General features: G+C 41.1%; 2 long non-coding RNA genes across 2 annotated transcripts; one reads left to right on the forward strand and one right to left on the reverse strand.

Moving 5' to 3' along the window:
* The first annotated feature begins 493 nt into the window (after positions 1-493).
* On the forward strand, positions 494-7,221 carry LOC309505410. The gene is made up of 3 exons (XR_014208429.1): positions 494-627; positions 753-798; positions 6,784-7,221. It is a non-coding gene; the product is annotated as an uncharacterized lncRNA (long non-coding RNA).
* LOC309505412 lies at positions 7,073-7,801 on the reverse strand. Its single transcript, XR_014208432.1, has 2 exons — positions 7,548-7,801; positions 7,073-7,392 (listed from the first exon to the last, which is right to left on the reverse strand). It is a non-coding gene; the product is annotated as an uncharacterized lncRNA (long non-coding RNA).
* Between the last annotated feature and the right edge of the window lie 3,280 nt (positions 7,802-11,081).

Raw genomic sequence — 11,081 nt, forward strand, 5'->3', positions numbered from 1 at the left:
GAGAGAGCGAGAGAGGTGGTGAGGGAGGGAGAAAATGAAATGTAAGACAGATACGGAGAGTGAAAGAGAAGAAGGGGGTGTGGAGAGAGAGAGCGAGCTAGCGAGAGTGGAGAGCCAGTAACGCGGTGCATTGATGCATTTGCTGCGTCTCAGTCGTGTTCTTTCAGCGGGAAGTAGCCCAGGGTTTTTGGCAGCAGCAGGCTGCCTGTTTTCCATCATCCAATCGAGTCAGACCTGGAATAGGGATATACGCGTGAACGGAGTTGCCGTGGCTGAGCAGCGCTGGACGAGTGAGGTGAAGTGAATGAGTGAGAGTCTCTGTGCTGTGTGTGCGCGTGTGTGTTTACCCCTCCTCTCCTGAGATCCAGCAGACTGGCATGATTTGCTGGTAGTGTGGCCCTTGCTGCTGCTCGGACTGTCTCTCATCCTCAGTGCCATCACACCACCCTTCGGCTTTTCCTCATCGGCACGCTCTCCACCTCTGCCGCTTTTTCGACAAGCTGTAATATGGACGTACGGACCTGTGCTTTAATATTACCATCCAACCATCTCCTCTCCTGTCCACCTCTCCTCATTTCCGTTCTTCCTCTTTCGTTTCACACGAACAGCCGTCCAGTCAACCTGACCGTATGACTCTCCTTTTTTTTTCTAGCCTATCAAATTTGCACAATTTTGTCAGCGGGTCTAGCAACAAAAGTTGAAATCTGAGATTTCTCTCTTTCTTTCTCTCACCCACTTTCTTTGTCAAGCAGGCTGCGAGAGAACTTCGATCGGCTTAATGCTCATCCTCGCGCCAGGGTGAGTTTAAAACCATTTTCTGCTTCTCCCCACCCACAGCTGTAGCATCTGTTAGTGTCTTCATTACCTTTGTCTGAAGCAGCTTGTGCTGGGCTTGCCAGTTAGCAGTAAGCTTAATTCTTGTATTAGTCTATATAACACTTCATGGTTTAGCTAATGTTAGAATTTAGTGGTTTAGAATAACCAGTGATGTATGTTGGGACACCAGTATTAAGTCACAGTGGCTAGACAGAGAGCTTTTTATGATTAACGTTGAATGCTTGTGAAGAGAGCTTAGCGAGACAAGAGCTGGTGAAGAGTTTACCTGGAGCCAGGGGCATTTTTTCAAAGTGCCTTATTGTTCAATGTTAGAGACGGAGTGGGGGTGATGGGGAGAGAGAGGGAGAGAGCTTGTGGGGGAGGGAAAGATGGGTCAATGTTGTGTCTAGCTGAAGGTTGCACTTGTTGTGTCACAGACAGACAGACAAACAAGTGTCGGGGGACTGGGGAATGCGCAAATGCTATGAGTAGATGGGCCTTTTATTGCCATTCATTCTTCTAATTTTTGTTGTGGTGGGACACATCAGAGTGTGACCTTGTGCTCGAATTTTGTTGCAGGTTGGCGGTCAATCTGCGAATGTGCCTCTCACAATCCCTGAGACCCTAACTTGTGACGTTTTCCTGTTATGTGCACGGGTTAGGTTCTTGGGAGCTGAGAGGGGCGCTCTGTCATCAGCCTGCCGGCGTCGGAAACAAAGACATTTTAGTCAACGGCGAAGCACAACTGACAGAGGAGAGAGGAAGCAGCTAGTCGTGTGTATAAATGGACAGTGTGCATGAGGGGGGGGTGTTGAAGAAATGCTGGCATAGGGGTCATGTGATGCGCTAGTGGGTTGGATCAGCTGAGGATTCATTGTTGGAGGGATAAGATTAAAAAGAGGATATTTGATTCCTTTGCACTTCTTGAGTTTGATGTCAAATGCTGCCAGGCCAGGACCTGTTAAAGGGATATAATGAAAAAATCTGTCATAATTTATTCACTCTCACGTTGCTCCAAACCTGTATGACTTTTTTCTTCTGTGGAATGCAAAAGATGTCGTCTATATGTCTATATCTTTATGTCTATACAGTGGAAGTCAATGGTAACCAAAACTGTTTGGTTACCAACATTCTTCAAAATATCTACCATGTTCTGCAAAAAAAAAAGTCATATAGATTTGGAACGACATGAGGGTGAGTAAATGATGACAGAATTTTTGATTGAACTATCCCTTTATTGACCATAACTTACATTTATAATTTCAGATCTCTTTTCATTTGAGAGCAGCACAAAGTACTATGGAGAGCGTCATGCTAAAGGCTCGGTACACTTGTGTTTGACCTCAGAGAGCCCTCAACCGCTCACCTTGTAGATGTGAATGTCATCTTTTTAATGTGTGTTGCTGAGTCATGTGTGTGTGTTAAGTCCCTCATGCTTTCTGGCGTGGCTTTAGCATGTAGCATGGCTACTGTTACACAAGTGCTGACTAGGCCTCTTTTCTTTGGGTTGTTGACAAACCTTGAATTATATCCCTTTAACTAAACCTTAAGATTTAGGCACTAAACCTTAAAGATCTACAACTGGAAGACATCATCAGTTGTTGAGAGATCACTGATGCTCTTTTGTGGTTAGTTCCATGTTCTTAGTGTGTCCGTGGACCACTTGTCCATTCTTGTGGCACGTCTTGCTGCTGTCTAAAATGGCATTGCGGCAACATTTCATGAATGACTCAAAGCTATGCAAGAGCTATGGTGAGAGAAATTATTGCAGACTCTACACAAACACCTTTACTGTCTAAGACCTTTTTTGGCATTTGGAGAGACAGTGAGAGGCTTAACGAGATAAAAGGCTTGCCCACAGTTCATGGACGGTGCAGTGTTGCAATTTAAGGCATCAGCCGTTGCATCGTACGTATAATGCATCGTGCCATCACGCCCACATCCCTGTCTGTCTTTCTTTCTCTACCCACCGTTACACCCACAAGCTGTCTCTCTACCTCTCTATCTATCAGTACCCACTGTCACATTTAAAGAAAACTCTCTTCATCACAAACAGTGTCGTTGCTATTGCAGACATTGAATGCTTTGGGGTTTGAGGTGTGATATGTGGTGTTTTTTGCTAAAGGGAGCGAAAACAGCGAAGCTCTTCGTCTCGGTACATGTCGAGGTAGCCATGCTCTTGCTTTCTAAGAGGATTTGTCTGATACACTCTGCTTAGATTGCTCACTGAAATTCTGATGGAAATCATCAAGCTTTTGCACGCATTTCTGAGTTTTTTCGAATGAAAAAGAAAGGCTTGTAGTAGGCCGGTCTCTTCTATGGCATAGCATGGTATTATATTGACTTTACCCCGGTCTCTGCAGTGCTGTGCTTTGGCGTCTAGGCTGCAGCTCTATTGTTCACTCCTGTCTCTCTGCGCTCACGTTGCACTCTACTGACACTGGGACAGCCTCCCTGAGCCTGGCCCACTTTTAAGGTGGACTGGTGAGCATGGAGGAAGCAGTACAACCATGTTTAAGCCAGACTGCGACAGGTTTACTAACTTAGAACAAAGGCTGCCGCAGTGAGGAAGGTTGTGCAGGTGGAGTGTTAGACAGCGCCAGGGTGGGTGACGCCCATGGCTAAGCAGCACCGATCTATCTGACACACTTCCAGCCAGAGCCATCCAGTCAGGTCCAATTGATCTGCTGAGACTTCATATTCAGTCTCACCTACCCCGGTGAGAGTTTTGCCCCAGTCTGCTGTAAGAGTTTCCGAAGACATCCCTCTGAATCACTAAAGCAGCTCATGTCTAAAAACAGTGCAAAGGCAGCCTGTTTGATGGAACAAGATTATTACTAGTGCTGGGAAATCCAGTTATTTTCCGTGAACCGCTTCTTTCGGACAGTTCGTTTCAATGAACCGGTTAAAAAAAACGGTTCACTAGTTATTTTACGTCCTCACGTAATTACGTCAATTCTATCATCCCGGTGGATAAAAATGAATTCAGATAAAGGCATTTGTAATCATAACGTCAGTAAAATAATAGTAATCATCGTCATAATCATCTTGGATAAGTTTCTTACATTTACGCTTTGCAAATTAACCCTGTATAGGCGATGTGCAAACGCGGATGTTTTACATGTCTAAACGATAGCCTATAAAGTGAATAAACTGGACTTCATCAATTTTATTTTATTTGTTATTAAATTAACTTACATTTCGCCGAATTCGGCACATCATTTAAGTCCTCGGTTCACCTGTGCTCATGTATCAGCACAGCATGCACTTGGCCGAAAGAAGGTTCGGTTTAAGAGACGGTGCTATCACGCATGCTCAGTATCTCCAGCTCATCGGTTCTCTGTATCGAACGTGTCTGAAAGAAACAGTTCTCGGTTCTGTACTGGTGATCAGAGAACAGCGCACGTATACTGATACAGCAGAGCTGAGAACTGCTGACACCTGAATATAGCCTATAGTCGGCAAAACTAAAAAGTCGATGCATGTCTCCAGTATGTTTAATATGTTATGTTTTTTGATTAACACATTATAAATATTTACTTTGCACCCTTAAAACCTTGGCAAGAGTTTACATCAAATATCCAATCTTTAAAATAATACAGTGAAAAGACAGTAATTATGTGATAAACATGTTTCCAACATGTTTTGTTTTGTTACACTTATTGATGTTCAACAAAATACTTAAGAAACATGCATTTCTTCCCTCTGAAAAAATTGCACGCATGCTCAGCTCATCGGTTATCAGTATGTCGAACGTGTCCGAAAGAAACAGTTCTCGGTTCTGTACTGGTGATTGAGAACCGCTGTACCTGTACGTTCAGTAGTACGCGCATGCTCAGTATCAGCTGCTCGTGCTCATCACTTTTCTCAGCACAACATGTCTCAGTTCAGTGAACTGTTGGATTTACTGGAGTAACATATACTCCGGGATATTGGTTTATTTCGAGTCAGAGGGACAGTCAGGCATGTCCGAAAGTGAGTAGTTGTGGATCAGCGCTGACGCAAGACGCGTACTGTTTCGAATGATTCAGTCCGATTTAGTGTACTGGTTCGACCGGTTCACTAAAAAGAACCGGTTCAAAAGAACGATTCTTCACAAACCGGACATCGCTAATTATTACTCAGTGGTGGTTGAAAGGGTATGTCATTTTGGTTGATATAGTGACTATTCCTATTCCTTTTACAACCAGGCAATATAGATCACTTTGATTGAGTTTTCATAAAAAAGAGACTACACTCATGATGGTGACCACATGCGAGCGTGATTTGTTTATCACAGTGTTCTTTTTTTATTTTATATAAATCATGGCAAGATGGTGTGGAAAGCACGTTGTCTGTCAGAGGCAACAATATTTTCCATGCCCACAGGTGGTGTTGCTCAATATTTGGTCGACCTATAAATTCAGATTCTATGCTAAGACCTAAAATAATGATTCTGCAGTAGTTGCATTTGATCTATAATGTAAAGGAAGTTTTGGCTGAGTGTCAGTCACATGGAGAAGGTATGTGCTTGTCCATGCTCTCCAAGTTGGCAGATTAAATGAGAACGTACTGTATAGCCAGTAGAGAACGATGCATCTCAGTGATTTTTATGTGAACATAGTCATTGCTGAGTTGACGATCGCGTGTGTCTGTCATACCTTCATCCACATGCAACATTCCTGAATGCTTTCCCCCTCGGAACAAGGGAAGGCTACAGCTAGTGCAATGATTAATGATGCTAAAGAGCACAGCTGTGTGTGTGTACGGAGAGTGTAATGATATATCAGCCAGTTTGAATAAAGGAGATGACCATTTTGAGATTGTCAGCATCAACTGAATGCCCTATGTTTTCTAATTAACGGAAAGTGGTACATTTGCAATTAGTCATTTAGATAAAAACAAAAGAATCACAAGTAATTTGATATATAGGCCTACATTATCTCCTGTGTCATTTCCAAAATCAACCAACAGCCCTGTTAATTAATATTAAACATTTTCTATTTCAATTATTTTATTGAATATTTGGTAAATACTATGTAAGGTTACTTTATTGTATGTCTTATTTAACATCAAGTTCTATCATGTTTAGGCTATATCAGAATTATATTGGCCACCCCACTCTCTAGGTATTAACATTAAAGGGATAGTTCACTTTGAAATTAAATTTTGGTATGTTTTAGCTTACCTCAAGGGCATCCAAAATGGTCTTTTTTTCCACAGTAGTTTCAATTTTTATATTTTTAGGTCAAACCGTTCTTGTCTGTCAGTCATAGAAGTCGCCTTGGCTACTGCAGTTCATTGGAACGAAACCGTAGCCAATGCGACATCTAGTGTATATATCTATACCCGCCCGTGCCCTCAGATCACTTGGACGTGGCTGTGTATAAGAGGTAAAAACTATATAAATACTGTTCGTTTTCTCACACAAACCGCTCGTTTCGTGTCTTGGGCCATCAATGTGTACTTACGATGGGGAATTGTTTTAATTTGGACTCTGTGCATGCTCTTTGAGACAGTGACCATCGACCTGCATTATATGACTGACAGACAAGAACGGTTTGACCTAAAAATATCAAAATTGAAACTACTGCGGAAAAAAAGACACCTACATCTTGGATGCCCTTGGGGTAAGCTAAAACATACCAAAATTTTATTTCAAAGTGAACTATCCCTTTAACATTGCAAAGCCCATATTGGTTGACCACTAGAAGATTTTACCCGTATAATGGAGACTGCCTGCATCTACATAGGTCCATAATAGCAGCATAGGCTCAGCTGCTCACTTCATAATGAGCGTTGAGAGAGTTCGCTGTCTGCTTGGCCATCTGCGCAGGCGGGCTGGCACCTCGGACCTCAGTACAGGTTAAAGCATCTTAAGGATTACCAGCACAGGCATAGGAAGATTAATCAGCTCAAACCTAACCTAATTAAGCCAGCGGGGAAATGTCACCAGTGTATATCAACAAGCCTTTCTCTTTCACTCAGCCCTGCCCAGCTCAGGAATGCAAGGATAGGTCAGTCCTCTCATCCTCTGGCCCGGACTATCCATGGAGCTCACCGAGCAGAACAGTATTCCTTTCACTGCACTCAGGTCAGTTGGTTCATATGGAGACGGCCTGGAATTCCCCTTACTTACTGTGGGAATGTGCTGCTGGGTCGGACCTGTTCTGGCTCATCTCACTGGGCCTTACTGAACTCAATAGCTGCGGAAGCTAATGGTGTGAGACTTGTTACATTCGTATTTGTTTGATTTTAGCTAGTAAAAAAAAAAAAAAAAAAAAAGATTTAATTCCGGGATGTAGGTACATGTCTTCCCTTTGGTCTTTTTACGTGTCTGGCTAAAAAAACATTATTTATGCTTTGATCAAACAAAACAATGACAAGCCATTAAACTACGATTATTGCTCAAAAGGGATGGAGACATCCTAGAAAAAAAAAAAAAAAAAAAGAATAGAGGGAAATGTAGCAGCTCTACCTAAGGTTGCCTAAATTATAGATTCAATTGAGCTGATTAGTAATGTTAATTAATAAAATTCACTATTATAACTATTTTATGTTTGTGATTATCACGGATATATTCAATATATAGCTTTCCTGTAGCTCAGTGGTAAGAGCATTACGTTAACACCGCAAGGTTGTGGGTTCGATCCCAGGGGATTGCACATATCTATGTATAAATGTATAGGATAATGCAATGTAAGTCGCTTTGGATAAAAGCGTCTGCCAAATGCTTAAATGTAAATATATACACTACCTTTCAAAGGTTTGGGGTTGGTAAGATTAACTAATGTAAAGACTGCATTTATTTGATCAAAATATACAGTAAAAACAAGTAATAATGTGAAATATTAATACAATTTAAAGGACAAGTTCGGTATTTTACACTTAAAGTCCTGTTTACAGATCGTTTCTGATGAAATAGAACGGTTAAGATAAAAATTTGGACACATGCTGCTGTCCCGAGAATTTTAGGTTTCTTTCGCTTTCCCCCCCCCCCCCACCTCCAGAATGGCTGCATATGGGCACTGGAACAATCCTTCCTAAAACGCATTAAACTTTCGTTTAAAGATGCTTTCCAACAGGTTTTATCGTAGTTTTTGTCCAACTCCATTGACTTGGAACTAAAATTCTCGGGACAGAAGCATGTGTCCAAATTTCAATCTTAACCGTTCTATTTCATCAGAAACGATCTGTAAACAGGGCTTTAAGTGTAAAATACCGAACTTGTCCTTTAAAATAACTGTTTTCCATTTAAAATGTGATTTATTCCTGTGATGTTAAAGCTGAATTTTCAGCATCATTACTCCAGTCTTCAGTGTCACATAATCCTCTCATATGCTGATTTGCTGCTCAAGAAACATTTCTTATTTTCTGTGTTGAAAACAGTTGTGCTGCTTATTTATATTTTTGTGTCTGAAGTTCAAAAGAACAGCAATTATTGGAAATACAAACATTCTAAATGTCATACTGTCAAATTTTGATCAAATAAATTCATCCTTCCCGAATAAAAGTATTTATTTACCTTTTATCTTACCGACCCCAAACTTTTAAAAGGTAGTGTACATTTAACACGAGGTCCTTGATCAAATAAGGCTGAAATAAACAAACTGTAATTTATTACTCTCATTCGTTCTTTTAATTTTGCACTCAATCAGAATTTCTAAGCATGATAATCAATCTTCGCCTCTATGTACGTAATTCTCTCTGTAATCATGCTTGGTGACTGATTAATTTGTCATTAATAAACATTGTCTCTTTTGGCTGTGGCCCTGTTCCCTCGGGAGCCAGGAATTGTGTCGCTGTGGTGACTGTTGTCAGTGCGATTTGCATGACAGTGGTTGACGTTTGTTTCTCAGCGATTTGCCAGGGGCAGCTAGTGGCCAGGTCTCCGAGTGCCGAGAAAAGCATGGTGGCAGCTCTGTCTCTCACTCTGTCATCATCAGCTCTGCGTGTGTGTGTGTGTGTGTGTGTGTGTGTGTGTGTGTGTGTGTGTGTGTGTGTGTTGCCGTCAAATGAGGCACAAAGGAACATTCAAATCATGTTTCTCACACTTCCACAAGCACCTTGAGGAAATAATGGCCCCAGTGCTGTAAAGGCCAATGCTCATTGGTAACGGGTATTACAGATTGCCAGAGCTGTATCCTAAAGCCTCCCCAATTATATGGCACATGTCATACAAAGCCTTCATTCACACTGGATGTCTACACATATTATAAATGTGTTGAACTGTCAAACGTATACATTTTTTGCTGTAGTGCGATCATGCCCACATGTTATGATATCTGGCAGAGCTTGAGACGCTTTTTGGCCCTGTTTACACCTGGTATTAAAATGCGTTTTGGTCGATCGGACCAAGTAGACGAGGCAGACACATACCCGTTCACACCTGGTGTTTTAATCCGTCTCTTTTGTCCACTTTCAACCACTTCTGTCCTGATTTCTTCTAGGGGAGGGTTTATGTGCGGGTAAATGTATGATTATTTTTTTTTAGATCTTTGGATCTAATTGACTAAATAAGCTTGCGCAATTTACATATGAACACGAACGGAGATGACTGGACAACACATTGAGAGCAGCAGCTTTCGCTTCAACTCTGAAAGCCGCAAGACTACGCCGAACGCGATGAATGCGTGTTAGAAATCAGGGATTTTGAGAGATCGTTGTGCTTGATACGTTTTTTATCTTCAAACCAAACTTGGGTCTCCATGCAGCCGACAAAGTTTAAGTCCTGTCTTGCTAGCGTGCTATAGGTCAGTTGGTGGAGAGTAGGCGGTCTTTTGTGGCTATTCGAACACATGACGAAAGCAATCCGGTCTTTCCTCTGGAAGTGGTCGAAAGCGGACAAGCTCAAAACATTTTAGACTCCGTTTACACCTCAGGGCTCTAGGCTGATGTGACCATTTTATGAGAATGTGTGAATTTGAGAATTTGTGCGAGTGCATGGTCACGCACTTAATCGGTGTCTGCCTACCTGCATTTGCATTAGGGACTTATGGAATCTGTCATGTATTATCGACCACGACAAGCCGGATATTCTCCTGTAGTTAGTCCGGTTGGAGATTTTCTTTTTTGCACCTTGCTTTTAAATCGCTAATTCGATATATGGCCACATGGGCATTTTCAATCCATTCCAATGGAAGATGAGCTGACTCCTGCTGGTGATCTGTGCTGCGACTCTCGTTCGGCTCACGCTGAATTGATCTGACACATTCAGTTTTATATTGAGCTAAATGGTTTTTATTACTGTAAAAACATAAATAAATAAAAACCGACGTTGGGGTGCGGTTCTGCGGTGGGCAAGTGATACAGAACACCTGTAACACCGCTGACACCGACTATCGCAGCAAGCCTATCAGTCACATTTGAGAGTTAAAAGATTAAAACATTTTTCCAACATGATGTTTCGTGTCACTGTCAGTCTTTTTACATCAGTGCAAAACTATTCATCAGCATGCACTGATTAATCCCACGTTGTAGAATGGGGGGAAAAAAGTGCAACCAAATCCTGTGTTGGTGCGACCAACTGAGAAAGTTAGTCACACCAAGTGCGACCAGTGAGAAGAATGAGTCTAGAGCCCTGCACCTGTATTTAGCGTCGTCCACTTGTGATCCGATCGACCAAAACGCATCTTAATACCAGGTGTAAACAGGGCCTCGGTTATTTTGTTGTTTCAGGACGCAGTTCATCCTCTCATATCTCAATCTCATTTGATGTTGAATTAGTTTGGCATCAGCTTCACATAACCTGAGTAGAGCTGCCTTGCTACTAAGGCCAGAATATTGATGACAGATGTTCAGATGGCTTATCAGATCATTGTTCACATGCCAAAGTAATCTCTCATTATTATTTGAGTTATTGTTATTTTAAGCTGTTGTTTTTGTTTGGTTCTTGTTTTTTGTTTTGTTTTAGATTTTAAAAGGGAGATTTCAGTTTATATATGCTATCTGTATTGTTTAATAGAGTTTATGCATTTTCAAAAATACATTTTGTCAAAAATATATAGAGCAGGGAATGTATATTATATTACATTATATTATATTATAAATACTGTGTAATAAAATTTGATTTCAAATATTTTAAATGATTTCTATCCTTGCCCTGTACCTGAATGTGTTTGAATGTGATGTCAAAACACATTAAATCACCTTTATTATTTTATGACTGGTCCATCATATTGTCAATTTATAGTTAAATCAGACTTGATTCATTTATTTTCAAGAGTTTGTTTGAATTATTTATTTGAGCATGTTACGTTTTTTTTTAATCTGTTATTAATTTTAAT

Source organism: Leuciscus leuciscus (genome assembly GCF_965113295.1).
Source record: "Leuciscus leuciscus genome assembly, chromosome: 9".
Classification (NCBI taxonomy): Eukaryota; Metazoa; Chordata; class Actinopteri; order Cypriniformes; family Leuciscidae; genus Leuciscus; species Leuciscus leuciscus.